The 21,033-nt window shown below is 40.1% G+C and overlaps 2 long non-coding RNA genes across 2 annotated transcripts in view; both read left to right on the forward strand.

The window, feature by feature from the left end:
- The window catches only part of LOC134298986 (uncharacterized), a 53,238-nt gene extending 33,035 nt beyond the window's left edge, over positions 1-20,203 (forward strand). The window contains exon 3 of the long non-coding RNA XR_010006141.1: positions 19,907-20,203. This is a non-coding gene — a long non-coding RNA (uncharacterized LOC134298986). The remainder of the gene's footprint in view (positions 1-19,906) is intronic.
- Positions 9,675-11,451, forward strand: LOC134298684 (uncharacterized). Its single transcript, XR_010005798.1, has 2 exons — positions 9,675-10,035; positions 11,296-11,451. It is a non-coding gene; the product is annotated as an uncharacterized LOC134298684 (long non-coding RNA).
- Positions 20,204-21,033: the final 830 nt, after the last annotated feature.

Genomic DNA, 21,033 nt, shown 5'->3' on the forward strand with positions numbered 1-21,033 from the left:
AATAATACCATATAATAATATTAAATTTTATTTTATATATTACATATAATATTACAGTATAGTGGTATAGTTCAATGTATAGTAATATATAATGCTAATATTGTGCTATGCTAATAATATAATATATTGTATGTACATACAGCTGCTCTGAGTCCCCTTTGGGGTGAGAAGGGTGGGATATAAATGTAGTAAATAAATGTAGTAAATAAATAAAGGAATAATTTTAGACTCAGGCTCGCCCAAAGTCTGACATGACTTGAAGGCACACAACAACAACAACAACAATAACAATCCTAATTAACTTGACTATCTCATTGGCCAGAAGCAGGTCCACACTTTCCATTGAAATCCTGATAGATTTATGTTGGTTAAAATTGTTTTCATTTTTAAATATTGTATTTTTCTTTCATTGTTGTTGTTGTTTTGCACTACAAATAAGACATGTGCAGTGTGCATAGGAATTTGTATTTTTTTTTTCAAATGATAATTCGGCCCCTCAACAGTCTGAAGGATTGTGGACCAGCCCTTTGCTTTAAAAGTTTGAGGACCCCTGGCTTAGAGGGTATTTTAATTCCCTTTTGTATTTAGATGTGTTATGTGATCTGAGCCCCTAAATCAGTGGTGGAAAACTTTAGTCAAGCAAATTCTCACTGGGCCAAGTCCAAAAACAGGAGATTAAATGAAATTCTAGAAGTGATTCAGGGTGCAGCTACACTGTAGAGCTAATATAGTTTGACACTACTTTAACCACTGTAACAGCCATGACTCAATGCTATGGAATCATGACAAGTGTCATTGTGTGATTTCAGCTCCCCTAAATTGCGGGGTTCAGAAGCCCAAACTGCTAAGCAGTCTGAAGATCAAAAAAGGCACAAATGGGTTTGAAGGCAAGGCTGAGGTCTTTTATTCTTCCTGGCCAGAAGGTAAATCAGCAGAGCTAGAGCTCAAAGTACTGACATATCTCAACTGTGAACATATGGGTTATTTGCAGTACAAAACAATGGAAAATTGCAGTGCTGACTTCCCATTGGTCTTGGAGGGTGTTGGCTAGGATCCGTAGCCTCATTGGAGGAGTCGTGAATCTGCTTATGAGCTAACCTGAGGCAAGGTGGGAAATTGACTAAATTATCATTGCTCCATTTGAAGTTTTCTGGCTGTTGCTGGTTCCACCTCTCATGGGGTGTGTGAAGGAAAGAATGTGAGGAAATGGATGCTAATCATGGCAGTTTTCCCAGCCTGTGAGGACAATACTCTGGGCTGGTGAAACAATTGATGTTAATCAGTCTGAATGGTTCCCAGGAAGAGGACAAAGGGCATTGGGCATCTTATGCGTCCTCTGGTTTGCTCTATTGTTAGGTGTGTGGAGGTATTGTTAAGGGATTCCATGGTGTGGGGAAGTAACATCCCATTGAAATCCATGGAAAGTTTCTTTTTAGGACAATTAGAAATGACTATGTGGTTGGCCCTATTTTCCAATTAGAAATCATATCTACAGTAGAGTCTCACTTATCCAAGCTAAACGGGCCGGCAGAAGCTTGGATAAGCGAATAACTTGGATAATAAGGAGGGATTAAGGAAAAGCCTATTAAACATCAAATTAGGTTATGATTTTACAAATTAAGCACCAAAACATCATGTTAGACAACAAATTTGGCAGAAAAAGTAGTTCAATACGCAGTAATGTTATGTTGTAATTACTGTATTTACGAATTAAGCACCAAAATATCATGATGTATTGAAAACATTGACTACAAAAATGGCTTGGATTATCCAGAGGCTTGGATAAGCGAGGCTTGGATTAGTGAGACTCTACTGTATATATATAAAAGGGTAATGAAATTTCGGCCTAGGACAAAACAACAAAACTACACATCCCAGAAACACTAAATTTGGCACCATAACCCCTCATCCATGCCTCTATGTTCATGCAACAAAAAGGAAAGAAAAATAAAGTCCTAATTAGAGGGAGAAAAATCATTGTTTTTATCCAATTGCTGCCAGTTAAAAGGCTAAGCTCCGCCCACTTGGTCTCCTAGCAACCCACTCAGCCCAGGGGACAGGCAGAGTTAGGCCTCACTTAGGCCACTTCCACACTGCCTATAAAATGCAAACTATCAGATTTTAACTGGATTACAGTGTAGACTCAAGGCCCTTCCACACAGCTATATAACCCATTTATAATCTTTGAACTGGATTATTTTGAGTCCACACTGTCATATAATCCACTTCAGTGTGCATTTTATACAGCTGTGTAGAAGGGCACATAATCCAGTTCTAAGCAGAAAATATAAGATTATCAATATAATATGTAATAATTACCATGATATAATAATACAGAACAATATAATCTCTAAAATCAGGACAGTAAATAAAGAACAACACTCTGAAAGCACAAGCCACAGCAATGCGTGGCCAGGCAAAGCTAGTCTATATATATAAAAATGCAATGTGTGTTTTTCCCATGGAGTAAACAACAAAACCACTGAACCAAATCACACCAAATTTGGCCACAAAAGGCATAGTCATCCAATCTATGTCTTTCAATCAAAAAAATCTAGAAAAACAAATCCAAATTACAGAGGACGAGGAAGAGTCGTTCTCCCCCTGGCTGCCAATCAGAAGGGTAGGCTACACCCCCTTCATGTCATAGCAACCCCCTCAGCCATAGTTAGGCCTCACTTAGGCCTCTTCCACTTCCTATAAAATACAGATTATCTGATTTGAACTGGATTATATGGCAATATAGACTCAAGGCCCTTCCACACACCTATATAACCCATAATCCTTGATACTTTATTTCCCATACCACCACACTTCACCACAGCAACGCGTAGCTGGGCACAGCTAGTATTTTATATAATTCATATTGTTGGAAGGGGGTCTAATTTCTTAGTAACGTCATTTTACAAGGTTTTAAAATCTTCTCTGCCAAAGAGTACTGGTTCCTCACCAAACTAGAGCTCCCATGATGCCAAAGCATTGAGCCATGACAGTTAAAATGATATAAAATTGCATTAATTTTACAGTGTAGCTGCACCTTGAATGTTCACTTTTGAACTGGCAAGAGTCATGTTTGACTATGCAACCTGTTGAAGCTGCAGACAGCTGCTCAAGGAGATTTATCTCATTTTTTTTTAGACAGGATCTAATGACTTTAGGCATAGCTAATACAAAGGCTCATTTGATTTTGTCTAACAATAGCTATTCAGTATGTAAAGCCAATAAGCTTAAGGGTGCTACTGCAAAACTCTGTAAAATGATTTCACAACCACATGCATTTCTATTTTTTCCTACTTGTTTTCTTAAGTGCCCAGTTACATCTATTAGCTATAGCCAATAATCATTCCCAATTTATGAGAATGATCATGCCAGGAATATGGTTTGGCTTTATAAATTGTTCAGGGATCTATACAATTTACTCCACATTAACTAATATGGACACCAGATAGTGTGATAGTTACTGAAATTAAAACATTGAAAATAGGAGAGATTCACTAAATATGTTGAATATGCTATTACTTATATGCAAGGTTCAAGGTACCAAGATGTTGTTTAGCCCTGAGCGTCAGCATTTGCTCAGTCTTTGGACTAGGGATCCAGACAGACACTGACTTTGACATCCTGCCTAAATGTCAACCTGGAATAATATCCAAAGAGTTGTGTATCACACTTTCTTATTCTATGCTAGAAATGGCTTATCCTAGATAGTAGGCTTGTGCGATCAATTAAAAAAAATGTTTTAATACTCATTACTATTTTGGGGGGGGGATCATTTCTAAAGTGTTTCTAAAACATCATAAGGAGTCCATATCATAACTATACCGATATAACAAAAGTTTTGTTACTTTTTGTTATGTAATTGCAGAAAGGGGGAGTTTCCAGGGCTTTTTTCTCCCACATTTTTAGAGCTATTGGGATGAAACTTGCTACAATGGAAGAACACATTTACCAGTGTTACCCTACCAAGTTTCAGAACGTTTCATACAGCCACTGATTTTTGGGAATATGAAAAAGATCTCCTTCAATGATACAATATAACTAGGGCATAATTCCCCACAAGTTTCAGACAGATTTGTACATCTACTGATTTTTTGGGAATTTTAACCAACATAAACTTAACTACTATTTCATTGGAAGACCCCCGGGGTCACCCAGTATAAGTCCCTTCGCCAGGCAGATGCCCGTCCAGCCTTTGAAATAATAATAATAATAATAATAATAATAATAATAATAATAATAATAATAGTGCGGTTTTCTGGCATTGTATATTTCTGCCGCTTCTGTGACTGTTCATTTGGGTTTTGATGATTCCGTAGCCCACTTGTCGATGGATGTCCAGAATCAGCAGCATCCACCGCGGTCCTTTTTATCCTGGGCGACGACCGAGCCAGTATAGACTTCGTTTGGGTTTGATTCTCCATAATGCTAATGGGTTAGGTGCTCTTAGTTCTGCTCCTCAGCTGAGGCTTCTCTGGCTTGGTTGGACCTCCTGGTAGTTACACTACCGCCAGCACAGCCCTCAGTCATCATTGGAGCAGTTAAGCCCCCCCACCACGTCAAGGTGGCACCTGCGGTCAAAGAAGAAGAACATGCCCTGGCAGAATATGTAAAGCAAAGTGAAGAACCTGCTTTGATTGAAGTAAAAAATCAGAAACTCCTCAAAGCACAGCAGACAAAAAACCAGTACAAGAAAACTGCACTACAAACTAGAGCTGACAGCTGGCACAACAAAACACTACATAGAAAGTTCCTTGACAAAATTGAAGGAAAAGCTGATAAGGAGAAGACCTGGCTCTGGCTCACGAATGGGACCCTGAAGAAGGAGACAGAAGGCCTGATCCTTGCAGCCCAGGAGCAAGCCATCAGAACAAATGCAATTAAGGCCAAGATCGAAAAATCAGCTGATGACCCAAAATGCAGACTGTGCAAGGAAGCTGACGAAACCATTGCTCATATCCTCAGCTGCTGTAAGAAAATTGCACAGACAGACTACAAACAGAGGCACAACTGTGTGGCCCAAATGATCCATTGGAACTTATGCCTCAAGTACCACTTGCCAGCAGCAAAGAACTGGTGGGATCACAAACCAGCAAAGATCGTGGAAAATGAACACGCAAAGATACTGTGGGACTTCCGAATCCAGACTGACAAAGTTCTGGAACACAACACACCAGACATCACAGTTGTGGAAAAGAACAAGGTTTGGATAATTGATGTTGCCATCCCAGGTGACAGTCGCATTGACGAAAAACAACATGAAAAACTCAGCCGCTATCAGGACCTCAAGATTGAACTTCAAAGACTCTGGCAGAAACCAGTGCAGGTGGTCCCGGTGGTGATGGGAACACTGGGTGCCGTGCCAAAAGATCTCAGCCGGCATTTGGAAACAATAGACATTGACAAAATTACGATCTGCCAACTGCAAAAGGCCACCCTGCTGGGATCTGCGCGCATCATCCGAAAATACATCACACAGTCCTAGACACTTGGGAAGTGTTCGACTTGTGGTTTTGTGAAACGAAATCCAGCATGTCTATCTTGTTTGCTGTGTCATACAACGTTGTTGTGTCAATAATAATAATAATAATAATAATAATAAATCTATTAGGTAAATTTTGGAGTTACTGCCTCTCAACTTTGCCTGTTTCAAAGGGTTGATTCAACTCTCAACAATTCCCTTTTATCTTGAAAACCCTTTAGATAATGAATACGGGTTTCCCTCCACCAAAACTTTCAGGAAGGAGGAGGAGGTGGCAGCAGAAAACGGTCAGCAGAATTCTGGGAAAAGTCGTTTGGGAAGGCAAGAACCCCTGTGTTAGAGAATTCAAAAGGTCCCGCCCTCAACTTTCCCAGAATTTTGTTTGCTTCTCTCGTTAGAGCCTCAATGTGCATGTGTAAATTTTGCACAGCCCTAATAGATAGGGATGATCAGACCAGCTGATTTCCAGTCTTATGTAACTCTTAAACTTGCATTTCTACACAAAAAGAAATTCAACAGCAATATCTGTCTATCTTGCATCTCTTTGTATCTCTGTATCATGTATGTATAACTATATATTTCTGTTTGTGCTTATACAAACATAAAAATATGCACATATATATTTCCCATCACATATAAATATATCTAAATGTATGCACATTTAAATGTATTTTATCCTAATAAGTGCATTTTAGAATATATTGGTTGATTTGGTTTTCTAGCCTTTTTTTAACATTGCAAAATTCAAAAACGTACAGAATCCAAACGATAATTTTGTACCCATTCTTCCATTAGCTTGTAATGAATATGTATGTGTAATGTCCTGTAATATTGCAATTAGAAAACAGATGGGACTATTTGATGATGGTTTCCACTTGGGGTGGCAGCATGGAAGTCCTTTTATGTGACACTCACAAGGTTTTTAGAGGGATCAAATAAGGCTTTTCTTGCTGCCTTTCAAATCTGAGAATGAAGTCTGTGCATCCATTCTGAATGCAATTTTCCTATTTCTTGGCAGGGGGTGGGACTCATGAGGTCTCTTCCAACTCTATGATTCTATGATTATGTATAATGAGATAATTACACTGGCACAAATATATGAGAGTTTTTTGTATTTTGCATGCAGGGCCTCTCTTTGCATCAGCTGCAGTGTGCCCATTAATGTGCTCTTCTGACATACAAAAAACTTTGAGTAAATTACAGTATGTGGGAAATGAGCCTGGAGCCAGAAAATTGCCTTGGTTTGTATAGGTATTGTATTCATTCATTGTACTAAATTACAAAGGATTTGACCCAGACACCGGGTATCTTAGACATAAAAGGGCAGATATATGCACTCATTCCTTGTCATACCTAGTTATAGAAGAATAACCAGTACCACAGGCATGCAGTGCCATCAACTGCAGAATTTGAGAACATTAGCATTGTGGACTACAACTTTCGTGATCTCCAATTGGCGTGGCCATGATGTTTGAGGATACTAGAGACCTTATCCTACAGATTCTGGGCTCCATTTCTGTGCACTTTGGAAATGGAATCCCATGGGAGTCCTATAGAGGCCATCACATAATGTAAGGGCAATTCCAACAGGATTCTATTTCCACAATGCATGAAACAGAGCCTAGTAGGCAGTTGAGGAGTTGGGTGCTACCTGACTCCGAACAGGGGAAAGCGGGAACTCAATGGGGAAAGGATGTGGGATGGCTGGCCATCCCAGAAGACGGACTTCAATGAGGGAATGGAGTAAAATGGTTCCCTCTGCTTTTCTGGCTGTCCCCCCGCTCATGGATGAGGTCCTAGAGTTGTAGTCCTAAATGGATCTTTCCCTGATCAATGAACAGACAAGACAAAAAGAGACATATCTGTGCTTCTCTTGTCTCCTGTAAGCACACTGTTTTTCTGTACATTCCTTGTTTCTAGCACTAATTACTGTTTCTTTGCTTAATTGAGAGAATCTTAGCATTCAAATTTGCATGAACATGGTTCACAACTGGTGGTTGCATTTATGTAAAATAGGCTGTAGAAAGCGTGACCCACAGCCTACTTGCATGTTATATAACTGAGAAAGCCCTCTGTCACCTGAAGGACAAATGAAAGGATTTCCCCTAGAGCTGCTTTAGCATTGCTATGTTTGGAAAAAAAGCCTTTCTTGAGCCAAAAACATCCTGGACCCCACCCCAATGTCATAGGGTAAGACTTTTAGTTAATAGAAATAAAATGACTAGTGCAGGGGTCCCCAAACTAAGGCCCGGGGGCCGGATGCGGCCCTCCAAGGTCATTTACCTGGCCCCTGTCCTAAACTTTAGACTTGAGGTTGACCTAAGTCTACCTGGTCTTTGGAGGTCTCTTTGCTTACTTATAGCCTTATGAGATCGCCTAGATGGTTTGAAGGTCTCTTTGCTTAGCCACAGCCTTATGAAGCCATTTAGATGGCTTTTGGAGGTCCCTTTCCTTACCTATGGTCCTATAAGATGGTCTAGATGGCGTTTGAGGGTTTCTTTCCTTACCTATGGTTTTATGAGATTGTCTAGATGGCCTTTGGAAGCCCCTTTCCTTATCTATGGTCTTATGAAACCATCTAGATGGTCTTTGAGGGTCCCTTTCCTTACCTATGGTCTTATGAGACCATCTTGATGGTCTTTGGAGGCTTCTTTGCTTACCTATGGTCTTATGAGATTGTCTAGATCAGGGGTCCCCAAACTAAGGCCCTCCAAGGTCATTTATCTGGCCTTTGTCCTAAACTTTAGACTTAGGGTTGACCTAAGTCTGAAACGACTTGAAGGCACACAACAACAACAATCCTAATTTTGGACTATTTCATCATAGTCCGGCCCCCCAATAGTCTGAGGGACCGTGAATCGGCCCTCCACTTAAAAAGTTTGAAGACCCCTGGACTAGTGGGTGGGTCAGCTATGCCACCTGGTTTGTCAGGTTTCACCTATATTCTAGGCATGCCACTAGCACTTGTTTTGACTATTAGCTTACCTGGATTTCAAGTTTCCACCAGAAATTCCAGTACCCAGCTCTTGTAGGAGTCAAGAAATATAGCAAAATGTGGATGCATTTTTCTGTCAAAGTGACTTTCAAGAAACGAGGTCACCTTTCACAGAAACTCAGTAATAAGTCACTCCCTGCTCTCAAGTTTACGATCATAAAGCAAAAAACAAGATAAAGCAGCTTTGAGACAGGAGGCACGAATGTAACCTCAGGGAAGAAAAGAGTGAGTGGGCATTTCAAGGACACACAGTTGAGGGAGGGAGTAGAAGGGTTGGGAATGTGAACAGCCAGAGCACTGGATGGCAAGAATCAAACACGGGGCATATTTTGAAGTCCTAGAGCAGTGGTTCTCAACCTGGGGTCCCCAGCTGTTTTTGGTCTATAACTCCCAGAAATCCCAGCCAGCTGTTAGGATTTCTGGGAGTTGAAGGCCAAAAACATCTGGGGATCCCAGGTTGAGAACCAATGGCCTAGAAGGAGATGAGGGAAAAATGAAAAGAGAGAGACTGAGTGGTGGGTGCAAAAACACAGGGTGGGTACATTGTGAAGCTGTGAGTTAGTTGAGGGAGGGAGTAGTGGAAATATTGTTATAGTTGTGTGCTTTCAAGTCAGTTCTGACTTATGACAAACCTAAGGTCAACCTATTATGGGGTTTTCTTAGCAAGATTTGTTCTGAGAGGGTTTGCCATTCTTGTAACGTGGAGAAAGTGTGACTTGCCCAAGGTTAATTTTTTACAGTTCATGTCTGAAGTATCTCTTTAACCAAAAATTGAATTCTTTCATTTTGCTTCCTAATCAGTCATAGACTGACTGTTTGTTGCACTATGGCCCTGAAGCCTCTTTTCACCACAAACCACACACTGTCCAGAAGATCCAATATAAAAGTTTATTAAAGGCAGAGTATAATAAAAGCTGGCTATATGAAAAGCAAGCAAATATTTAAAAGGAATCAAAGTTCAAAAGGTTATGTCCATAAAAGTCAGAGTCCAAAAATCCACACAAAGAAAGTCTCTAACAGAATCTCATTGAGATAATTCCAAGAACAGGTACATAAATCCAAAGCAGGCAAAACTATGCCTCATGAAACTAGCACAGAAACAGCTTGAAGACTTGGTTACATGAATTACAAGGCTCATGATACAGAGTTCTTAACGATTGCAGTGTTGCTCTCACAAAGAATAGTATCAACATGAACCACTTTTAAAAGCCAAAAATCCTTCCCATGAAATCATTTCTTTTGCACCTGCTCTCCTTATCTCTGATCCACTTGGAGAAGTAAGTCCGTAATTGCTGGCCTTGTTGTCCTAACTCTAATCTCTCTGATCTTGACAGACATTCATCTTCCCCAATTCCCTCGGTCTGCACTTTTGGCAGGTTCCCATGGAAATGGCCTTCGCTGTTCTCCTGGGAATAGCCAGGAGATTCCAAAACATTTCTCTCTGGGTCCTCTGAATCTCTCCCAGCATCACCTACCTCATCTTCTGAACACTCAGAATCTGACCAGGCCACAACATTGTTGCAGAGTGAAGAACTATAGCATAAAGCTGCAACCAAAACAGGTGAGGAAGTAGGGATTTTGATTAAACCTGATACAGAATCTGCAGGTGCCTATTTTGAAGAAGTGCTATCCTCATGATGCTGGGCTCTTTTGACTAAGTTAAATCTGTGACCAGGTTGGAGGGATTCCTTGCCCTTGAATTTTATTGAAATATTTATAGGGTTGTGCATTTCAGTTAAACCCCGATCTGTTTTCAGTGTCCCAAATTTTAGTGCAGTTCCCGATCTGTTTTCGGGAGCTTCAGGAATTCAGCAGGGTGAGAATCTTTTTTCCCTTATGGCAACTGAAACATCCATTTTCAATCCAGCCCATTGGTGGCAATGGGGAACTTATGACGCTCCCCTTTCTGTCTAGGGCAAGGGCTTAGGAAACCCTGCTTCCTGCGATCCTTTCTCTTCTTTCTTTCAAGAATACCTGGATTTAAGGCAAGAGTTTAAGAAACCCACCTTTCTGCAATCCTTTTCCTTCTGTTTTTAGAGGAGATCTGGGTTTCAGGCAACAGGCTTAAGAAACCACTAGGCATGTGCAAAAAAAAAAAAACATTTTTGGATCATATGCTTCATTAAAGCTGTTTCTACTCTAGAAGAGACAGGAGCTGCGGATGTGCACAGCTCTCTCCCTGCAGGAGCAGTTTTCCAAGGCATTTTAAGGGCGCTTCCTAGGGAAAGAAGAGGGATTGACCTGGAGGTATCCTAGCTTGAGCTTCCTTAAAAAAGCTCTTCCTTCTCTCTTGATTTGGCGGCACTGGAAAGAAGAACTGGCACCTTGCTTAGAATGATTCCCCCCCTCGTGCCTTGATTCCACCTCCTTTCCTTTTTGGGGTTGCATCCCTCCCTGCACTCCACGTGTAACTGAAAGAAACCGAAAGCAGCCAGTTTTCGACAGCCGCTGTTCTGTTGCAACCAAAATAATATTGGACACCATTACAGGTGTCCGAACCAGCCAAAGGCCATTTTTGAAAATGGATCTGTGCAGAAACCTAATATTTAGCTATATGTATTGGGAAAATATTATGCTATTTTTGAATGTAATTGGTCTTGATGACATAAATGCAAATAGAAGAGAAAGAAGAACCAAAGTTTTGCATATAGAAATATGAGCAAGTAGGTTCTTATCAGCATTATTTTTAAAATGTATTGTTTTGCATATTATTTTCGGCCACAACTGTGAAAACTCAAACAAGTGTGGTGTGGGCCATGGAGTGGAGCAGAGCACCCAACTTGCTGAAATGCTTATGGACCATATTATTTTTGATTTGTAGGGGGCACCTTGAACAGTGATCTTTGCTGTGAAAAAAGAGCATACAACAAATTCTCAAATATCCTGTTTATCAATAACGTGTTGGAGTGTAAGAGTTGTTCAATCTGTGCTTGGAAGAAATGGTAAATAAAATATTTTTAATGAAAGGGATTGTGAACATGCATTCATATGCTTCTCAATTTGGTTTTAAACTGCTTGCATTTTTGGAATTCATTGCACTGTTGTTTTCTCATACATTTTGCTGCTGTTTTAATACTGTAATGCATGAGTAAGCATCAAACAAGGACTCTTTTAAGAGTTTATGTCTTCTTCCCATGTAATCAGCTGACCACAGCTATCTGGAAGAAAGGCAGGGAAATAAATGTTTTGAATAAATAAACATGGTCATATCCAGATTCTTATACAGAATCTGATCATTGGCTCATCTTGACAGCCCATCTCCCGATTATTTCCTAGCCATATTGGAAATCCTTGACATGATTATCTGGCAGAACTCTGTCCAAGTGTCAACCAAGCCTGCCTATCTTCCAAGATCAGACAGGATAAAGTGTACTAAGGGTAGTGTGGTTGAACTCTTCACATTGAGATCTCATAGAAGAAAATTAATTTGCACAAAAATATAATTAGTTTTCTGAGTTTAAAATATGTTTTTTGGCATAAAACATGAATTTTACACAGAATACACAGACTTCTGTATGAAAGTGTTTTTTTTTCTGCACAGAAAACGCATGCACAACATTTTGTACTTTTGTCTATACATGAATGCTTACATTTATGGAAACTACAGTTAATGCTTAATGCTCAGATTTCTGTATAGAAAAATAAACTGTGGTTTTCCTCCATTTGTATTATGTGCATAACTCCATTTTTCAAATTATGGAATCAGTGTATTTAGCACACAATATTGTTTCTACTACAAACTTCACTTTTTGAGCATCAAAAAACCTTGTGCTTTTTTGTGCAAAACACATTTTCTCTGTGAAGTCCCAACGTGCTCAAAAATTGTGCCGAAATGTGCATATTCTCACAAAGCGGGGAGAAAATTGCTGTAGTTATTAATTTCCACATACAAGAATAAACTATGTGAAATGTATGCCTTTTTGGCTGGGTAGAACATCTTGATCTTGTCCCACATTAGAAGGAAGGTCAGGAGTCTTCTGTTAAGGCAATGAACTTAAAACATAAAACATTCATTGTAGGAAGCACTTTGTGCACTGCCTTTTTGTCTAATGCCTCAAAAACTGGCATTATATTTTTGGAGTTCTTTTTCTATTAACAGCCGGACAGGATGTGATTCAGAAGCATATTATGAATGGCCTTTGAATCACAAGGGAGACAGAATGGCATTCTGTTAAATGAGAGGGGATGTCCCTGCACTCTGTGGCATTCATAGACTGGACTCCAGCGGTATGTGCTGGTCTAAGCGGCCTCTCAAGCAACATACACTTCCCTGTGAATTTCAGCACGTCAGCAAAATGAAAGGGAGAGAATGTGACTATTGACAGAGCAAATAAGAAAAGAAGTATGTGAAGAGGAGTCTTCCTGTTGCGTGCAGGACCATAATCCTATAAATACAAATTGTGACATTTGTTTTATTACTGCTTCCTATTTCTAACTGTCTTCTATCTGTGGAGATGAGAGAGGGCTCACAGGATAAAAACAACAGATTTGTTGATACCATCATCTGCCACGCTTGATATCCCTGCTGTAATGCAAATAATTTTGAGGTGGTTTAGACTTTCATAGGCTATTAAGAAGAATGAGCTTTGCAAAATACCTGCTTGTGGCGCAAATGAAAACTGCTAGAACTAATTTGCTGAAATGAATGTTTGCTGTCTTCCCCATACTCCAATATTGTTTGGCCAGATGTGTCCTTGTTTCTATCTGTGAAATGTTGGATGTTATGCAGAACAGTGGAGATCAGACACCCTTGATGCCTCTACTCCACATGATCTTCAAATAGCAAATAGCACTAGGGATGGTGAGTAGGCCCTGACCCTTTTAGGCTCCAGGAGCTAATGCTACCAGATCCATTACATTTCTGGGCATGCTTAAGACATTACAAGAGGAGGGAATTATACTTCCAGAAAGGCAATCAGGATCTGGTCTAAAAGCAATGTTAACTTGTGAATCTGTTGTTTTTGGTGGAAAGAAGCACCAAGAATCATACTGTGTTTCCCCGAAAATAAGACAGTGTCTTATTTTATTTTTTGCTCCCAACGATGTGCTAGGTCTTATTTTCAGGGGATGTCTTATTTTTCCATGAAGAAGAATTCACATTTATTGTTGAACAAAAAATGAACATTTAATCTATACTGTACAGCAGTTGTCATCACAAACCAACATAACCAAACCAGACAAACTGTGACTTCTGTCAAGAATTTCTTGTTACTACCATTATTTTCATATACAACTGGTATGTACATTTACTAGTCCTGCATGCTATGGTATTTTGTTTGGTGGGTGCCGGGCATGCTTCCAAACAAAAACTTTGCTAGGTCTTACTTTCGGGTGAGGCCTTATATTTAGCAATTCAGCAAAACCTCTAATAGGTCTTATTTTTGGGGGATGTTTTATTTTAGGGGAAACAGGGTAGATGCATAGAATTGGAAGAGACCACACTGGCCATCTAGTACAATCCCCTGCCATGCAGAAAAAGCACAAAGTATCCCTGAGAGATGGATCGAATTCCCACCATTAGGCTACAAAGACTTTTAGGGAACCTTTGGACATGCCAGCACCTCTCACCATCATGGAAAATGAGATTTTCATACTTCAAGAGGCATCTCTGGACCTTGGAGTATTTTGCTACTTAATTGCCAGATCAGAACATCTCTGTTATTCCCTTTTATTATAGTAGATTAGGTGTAAAGATATAGTGGAGAGGACTGATTCTTCCCATTAAGTTCAGTGTTATTAAGCATGGTGTGTTTGTAACCTCCCAAAGGCTATGGCAGTCTCGTAAATTCCCTCTTAGAAGACCAGATTTAGCAGGATAAATGGCCTCTCCTATGTTTCCTTTTAAAGTAAGGTGTCGTGGAGGGCAGCATTTCCCCACATATGCTCACAAAGTGTTGTGGAGAGGTGCTGATATCTTGTACTCACCTTGGGCAGAAAACATCCCAAGGTATCAGAAAAAACAGTTATTGACTTGGTCAACAAGAAAATATGAAATGGGCATCATACACAGGCATGTTATAGGCAACATTTTCAGAGCTTCTTTGGGACAAAAGCTGAAATAAGTTATGCCTTAGTCCTGAGCCAGAAGCCTGAAATAGATCTTCCAAAAATAGATGCCATCAGTTATAGCCTGCTGTTTTTCTAAAGAGGTGTTTATCTGTATTCTTTTAGTTAGTACCTTGGTCAATTTATTTTGTCTGCATTAATCTTAGTACTTGCCACAGCACAAAACAAACAAACAAAACAACCCAACCTGCTTTCTCACTGAATTTCTTTCAAATACTTTGTATTTATCACCCAGTTCTTCCCCCTCCCATTTTAGATAATAAATTATTTTTTAAAACAGAAAGAATCCCAGAATCTTGTAGACCCAATCGATTTTAGTGGATTTTAGGATTAGCTGGTGTGGTTAATACATTGGGACAGAGTTCCACAAATGAGGCTGAGAAAATTTTGATAACTGTGAATAATGTATAACTAACCTAGGCTAAGGAGCCCCGGCGGTGAAGTGTGTTAAAGCACTGAGCTGCTGAACTTGCAGACCAAAAGGTCCCAGGTTCAAATCCCGGGAGCAGAGTGAGCACCCACTGTTGCTCCAGCTTCTGCCAACCTAGCAGTTCGAAAACATGCCAGTGTTAATAATAATAATAATAATAATAATAATAATAATAATTTATTTGTTTGACCAGTCATCTTGATGACCGAAACCCCGGCTTTTAAATTAATTTAAAAGCGCAGCGGAGAGTTCCGCAGATCACTCACCAAAGGAACGGAGCGGGACCGCAGCAGACTATTATTAAAAGATTTTTTTCTTTCTTCACTTTCCCCTTCCCTGAACTATGTAACAAATCCCCCAATAAAAGTAGCATTTATTTTAACAGTAACACTCTCTATCTGGTTATTTTGTGTCATTCTCTGACTCCTTCCTTTGCATGCAATTTCTCTCTCTCTCACTAACCCGTCTGATCTTTAAAAACCCTGGCGGAGGCTTCTCCGCCATAGATTAATACGGCGGACGATACAAATTGGCTCATATCTTTATCAAAATTACCCCTAGAACGCTCCTCTTTTAGTCCTAACCCTTTCTAAGGCTCCTTACTCGAAGACCACCAACGGAACCGAAATCGGTCCAGTTTTCGGCACCTCAACAGCTGACTGTCAAACGGGACCGACTGCTCTTTTCAAGCCGGGCTGCCCTCCTCCAGCCTTATCCCGGACTTTCCTCTCCCCGCGGCTCGCGGAATGGTTTTAAGAGATCCCTAGCCCCTTTCTGTGAACTGGGGATGGGGGGATCGCTCTCCCGCTGGGGAGACATAGTTCTCCAAGGACCCTCACCCTCTCTGCAGCTGCCAGGGGGTGCCCGAACGGGTGCCCTCCACGTTTCATTCATACCTTCATAATTTTATGAAGGAGAAGAACACTCTTCCCCAGACCTATCCCTGGACTTATGAAATCTTATACTTCCAAAGACTACAACCCACATGTGCCCCTTCCCCATGCCATCTCTATGAATTCCTTCCATCACAGATGAACTCTTTTTCCTCATCTATCCGTGAATTTTCATATTCTATGTACTTGGACACTCTCATGACTCACTGTTGTATGAATTTCTAATCGTTGGGCTAACTTCATGAATTGTGAAATCATGCTGCTAGAACTCCACTCCTATGACTTTCCATATTGGGTTCCCCAGATGTTGTGAACTTCGTTCTTATCAAATGTTTTCAATTGTTTATATCATCCATGATTCCCCTTTATGCAATGTAACCCACCTTTATGGATTCTCCCTTACTTCCTTGAAATCTATCTATCTGCCTATATGTATTTGTACTCTTTGGGATCCCCGGAAAATATGTGTTTTTCCCAGCTGGGTTTACGCTCCAACTTTATTTTATTTTTCATTTTATTTCACATAATTGGCAAATCATGAAATCAAATGGGAAATATTTTGACCCCAACATGAACCCCAGCTCCTATGACCCAGGTTTACCTCCCCCAAAACAAAAGGTTAATCCGCTGCCGCATAACCTAATCAGAATCAGATTGCATGGACAATATAGGGCTTGGGTCGCCGAATAAAAGGTGATTCGCCCTCAAGGCAAACATTGTCATATCTCCTCCAAAGGGAAAACCAGGACGTCTCAGGAAGACGCCCTGCTGCGCCCATTGCCACCCATCCTTACTTCCCCCTGACACCTTAAGGCATATCTGAAATCAGTGTACATGACAGGAACCCCTGATGACTGTCATTAATCCCTTTAGAAATCGGCCGGGCAAGGACTAATCTGATATTTCCTGCCCTGTCACTTCATTGTTTCAATAGCTCCCGCCTCCTCCTCTCTGATTGGCCCGAGTGGGGACAAAAAGCGGCTCCCCATTGGGCCAGCAGAGCAAGGCGGGAAACGAAAGCCCGCCTCGTTCAACCTTCTAGCCTATCCGCGATCAGATGGGCGGGGGAGCGGGGCGGGAAATTCAAAGGGCTGTCAGACCGAAACATTGTATAAATATGGCTTTATTTGAAACATATGATACGCTAGTAGACTGAATGATAGCTACTGGTGTCCTTTTCAGCTGAATTGCTCAATAAAGACTCCTTGGCGGATTTTCCTTCATCTTTGGCGGACCTTCTTCATTTCGGCTCCAGGTTGTATTGCGGCTCATATTCTCTTATCGGCTCCGCCAAGGTCCGTTCTCTCAGGACCGGATCGGCTCTCTCCTTAAGGGGCCCGATCCCCTAGAAACGCGGTCGATAACAATATGACCATTTCAAAGTGCAACATAAATAAAAACAAGGCAAAAAGGATGGGAGGACAGGCAGCTGACCATCTGTTTGCCGACAAAATCTTATTTTCCTGATTCTTCTTTCAGGAAATGTGCTCTTTTCTTGATAGCTTTCAGGATAAAAAGGCTTACTCTAAATATGGTGGATCTTTCTTGTCCTTGCAAGAGGACTGTCAGAAGATCATTTCTGTTGGGGGACCTAAAATTAGATAGTAATGGATGTAAATAACTGTGTCGAAGTTCAGCATATGCTGGGCAGTCAATCAAAAAATGTTTGATATCTTGCCAGTGTGAGTAGATCAATAGGTACCGCTCTGGCGGGAAGGTAACAGCACTCCATGCAGTCATGCCGGCCACATGACCTTGGAGATGTCTATGGACAACGCCAGCTCTTTGGCTTAGAAATGGAGATGAGCACCAACCCCCAGTCAGACATGACTGGACAACGTCAGGGGAAACCTTTACCTTAACCTAGGCTAAGAAGCAGAGCAAATTTGAACATAAAACAAGGGAAGAAAGTGCATTCCATTTTAAACTGAATGGCAAAAACATTAAATTAGAAAAAGTGGACTGTCACTTTGGGAAACCATGAAGCATAGTTCTTTCTTTTATACAACATTTGGAAAATCTGACTAAAAATAAATGCTGCAGTCTTTTTGCTCAGTAATGTGTTCAAAGCCTCCAACTGTAGATTTTGTTTCTTTACCTAGAAAGAAGGGAAGTATGGGAACCATATAGTACAAATCCAATAAAAGTACTGAAGTGAGAGATTTGATGCTTCATTGTGATGTCATTTTTGAGTGGATGGGTGAGGAGGGCAAGTGTCTGTTTTCCAGCAAAGAAGGGAGAATCCATCTTGTCCAGCATAACTTAGAGGGACAGGAGCTACTGACCAATATTAACTATGGTCCTTTATTGCTATCTTCACATTGAGTTCCATGTCATAAGCATCCTAGAATGCTAAGACATGGTAAAACTTACAGTTTGTAGTGGCAACTTGTATATAGCTTGATAGATGTTGCCATTCTGCAAACCCCCACACCTTGGTTATGATGGGAAATCCTGATGGAAAGTGTAGTCCCACAACATGCATGTTGGTTCCCCTTAAGATGGGCAGCTCATCTCCAGAACATTTGCGTCTTTATTTTCATCTTCCCAGGCTCTTGCCATCCTGATAGTTGCCTTTTGAGTATGTGTTTGTGCGTAAGACTGTTTATTATTATAACTCTAGGAAGTTGATGAGGAAAAACATGGTCACTGTGCTAATCCTCTTTCTTTTTTGAGTGTCAGTGCAACGTTATTTATAGCATTTGATCCTGTCCCTTATGAGTCATGCTCTGCTTCTTTGTGTCTTCATTTGTGGTCACTTCCTTCATTAATTAGCTTAAGTGATTAATTCATTTCTAGTTAACAGATATAATGATGGCACTGAATTCTGAAAAGATAGTACTAATAATAATAATACCGTATATACCCGAGTATAAGCTGACCCGAATATAAGCCAAGGTACCTAATTTTACCACAAAAAACCCTGGGAAAACATTGACTCCAGTATAAGCCGAGATACCAATAAAATTACATTAATTGAGGCATCAGTAGTTTAAATGTTTTTTAATCTTTACATCAAACTGTAATTTAATATATGACCGTTCAACTCTGATTAAATCATTATTTTCATCTTCTTCAATGTAAATGTGCTTATGTATCCTTTTAATAATAATAAAGTGAAATAATAAATGTAATGATAAATAGAGTAAAATAATAAATGTAACAATACCAATAATAATAGAGAAAAATAATAAATATACCATATATACTTGAGTATAAGCCGACCTGAATATAAGCCCACCAGAACCCTCACCCAAGTATAAGCCGAGGAGGTTTTTTTTCAGTCCTAAAAAAGGGCTGAAAAACTAGGCTTATACTTGAGTATATACAGTAACAACAACAACAACAACTTTATTCTTGTATCCTGCCCCATCTCCCCAAAGGGACTTGGGGCGGCTCACATGGGGACTAAGCCCAAAATACACCTCAAAATACAACAAGGTACATTTAAAACACATGAACATATAAAATCAAAGGCATATAAAATATAGTAACTGGAGCTCTCAAGCAACTGGCAAAAAAATCAAAGAAATAGTACTTCAAACAAAAATTAAATACATGCGCAATACACTAAAACTGTGTTACATTGACTATATTTGCTTTTAATTACTGTATTTCAATATTAATATCAAGTCAATACAGGGTTTATGGTATGGTATAGCATGGGGTACAGTATTGAGCCTATGTTAATAGTAAATCCCAAGCAACCAGAAACTATATTTACCCAGGATTGATTAATCCGCATGGGTGTCAGTTAATAGAGAGTCTACTGCACTACGTGTAAACTTTTGTTTAACAAAATTTCATGGGTTGCTGATGAATATGAGCAAGAGCAAGGCTGTTTCCACACTCGCATTCTCTTTGTGGGACTCCTAAATCAATTGTTTCATTGCTCTGCAAACATCATCTTGGGTTATTTGGCCTGATCCAGCATGGCAGTTCACATGGCAAACTCAAGGTCATGAATACATTCTGAGATAATTAAATATCTCAATTTATGCTTTTTCTGTACATTAATTCTTCTGCTCTACTCTACTTTATAGGCTGTCATTTAAAGGACTTCCATATGAAGCTTTCGAGGAACTTCTTATGCAGTTGGATGAATCAGAAATTACAGCCACTTTGGAAATTGATTTCTGCTCACTAACTCACAAAATCTGTGCATGGGAGCTAATCTCATGAATTACCACAGACTTGCTCTGATGAAGACTTAAGACTTCAGGTACTTAAAAGACAAGACAGGGTTGTTCAGTGTCTCTTTTCACCGTCACCAAGCAGCATGAAACTTCTAGACATTCCTGGCTGAATTTAAATGATTAAAGACTCAACATCTGTCCTGGCGCAATTTCACGGTCCACAATTTTAGTGCTTTTATTCCATTTTAATTACCATGGTTCCATTTGATGAAATCCAATGGATCTCATCACGTGGATGAATGGCAGTGGGGTGATTCGCCAGCCTCTGTGGTGAATCGGTGGAGCAGTGGGCCAATTTCAGTGCTCCGTGCCCCACCTCGCCTATAGAGATGGGGAAACATAGCCATGTGGCTTCCCCTCTCACTGGCCCTGTTGTTTTAAATGGAACACAGGAAGCTTCCTGTGTCTGGATGTAGCATTGTAGGATACTTGTGCCCCAGTTGAGCCAGACTGGCTATCAGATTTAAAGGATCCCTGAAAAAATGTCATTTTTGTGGGCACTTTCCAGTAGGAGCCCCCCTCCTCTCTGCCCAGGCTTACCAATAGTAGCAGGAGACAGCACCAAGCAACAACAAGCAACAAGCTGACAAGTTTCTTTCAATACCTCAATGTAACATTGTTTGTGTTGGAAATAGCAACATCCCAAGCCTCTCACTATTTATTTATTAATGTATATATTTGCTAACCTGTATTCTATGTGCATATTGATTTGCCAGTTTGACTTACCTCTTAGTGTGGGAGGGGTTATAGACATGTGCTTGTACTGAGCATGTGCAGACTCAGGACTCCTTTTTGTATTCAGTCTAACATCAAACCTCAGTGAAGGTGGATGCATGCTGCTGTTTAGAGACTTTAATGAATGTATGTATGCACTACAAATTTCTATGATTATAACTATACTAAAGACTATGGACTATTGATAATAATGCCCTGTGTTCTCATCACAGAGAGAAGCCTATCTATTTGTAACTGAA

The sequence above is a fragment of the Anolis carolinensis genome, chromosome 4, assembly GCF_035594765.1.
Source record: "Anolis carolinensis isolate JA03-04 chromosome 4, rAnoCar3.1.pri, whole genome shotgun sequence".
NCBI lineage: Eukaryota > Metazoa > Chordata > Lepidosauria > Squamata > Dactyloidae > Anolis > Anolis carolinensis.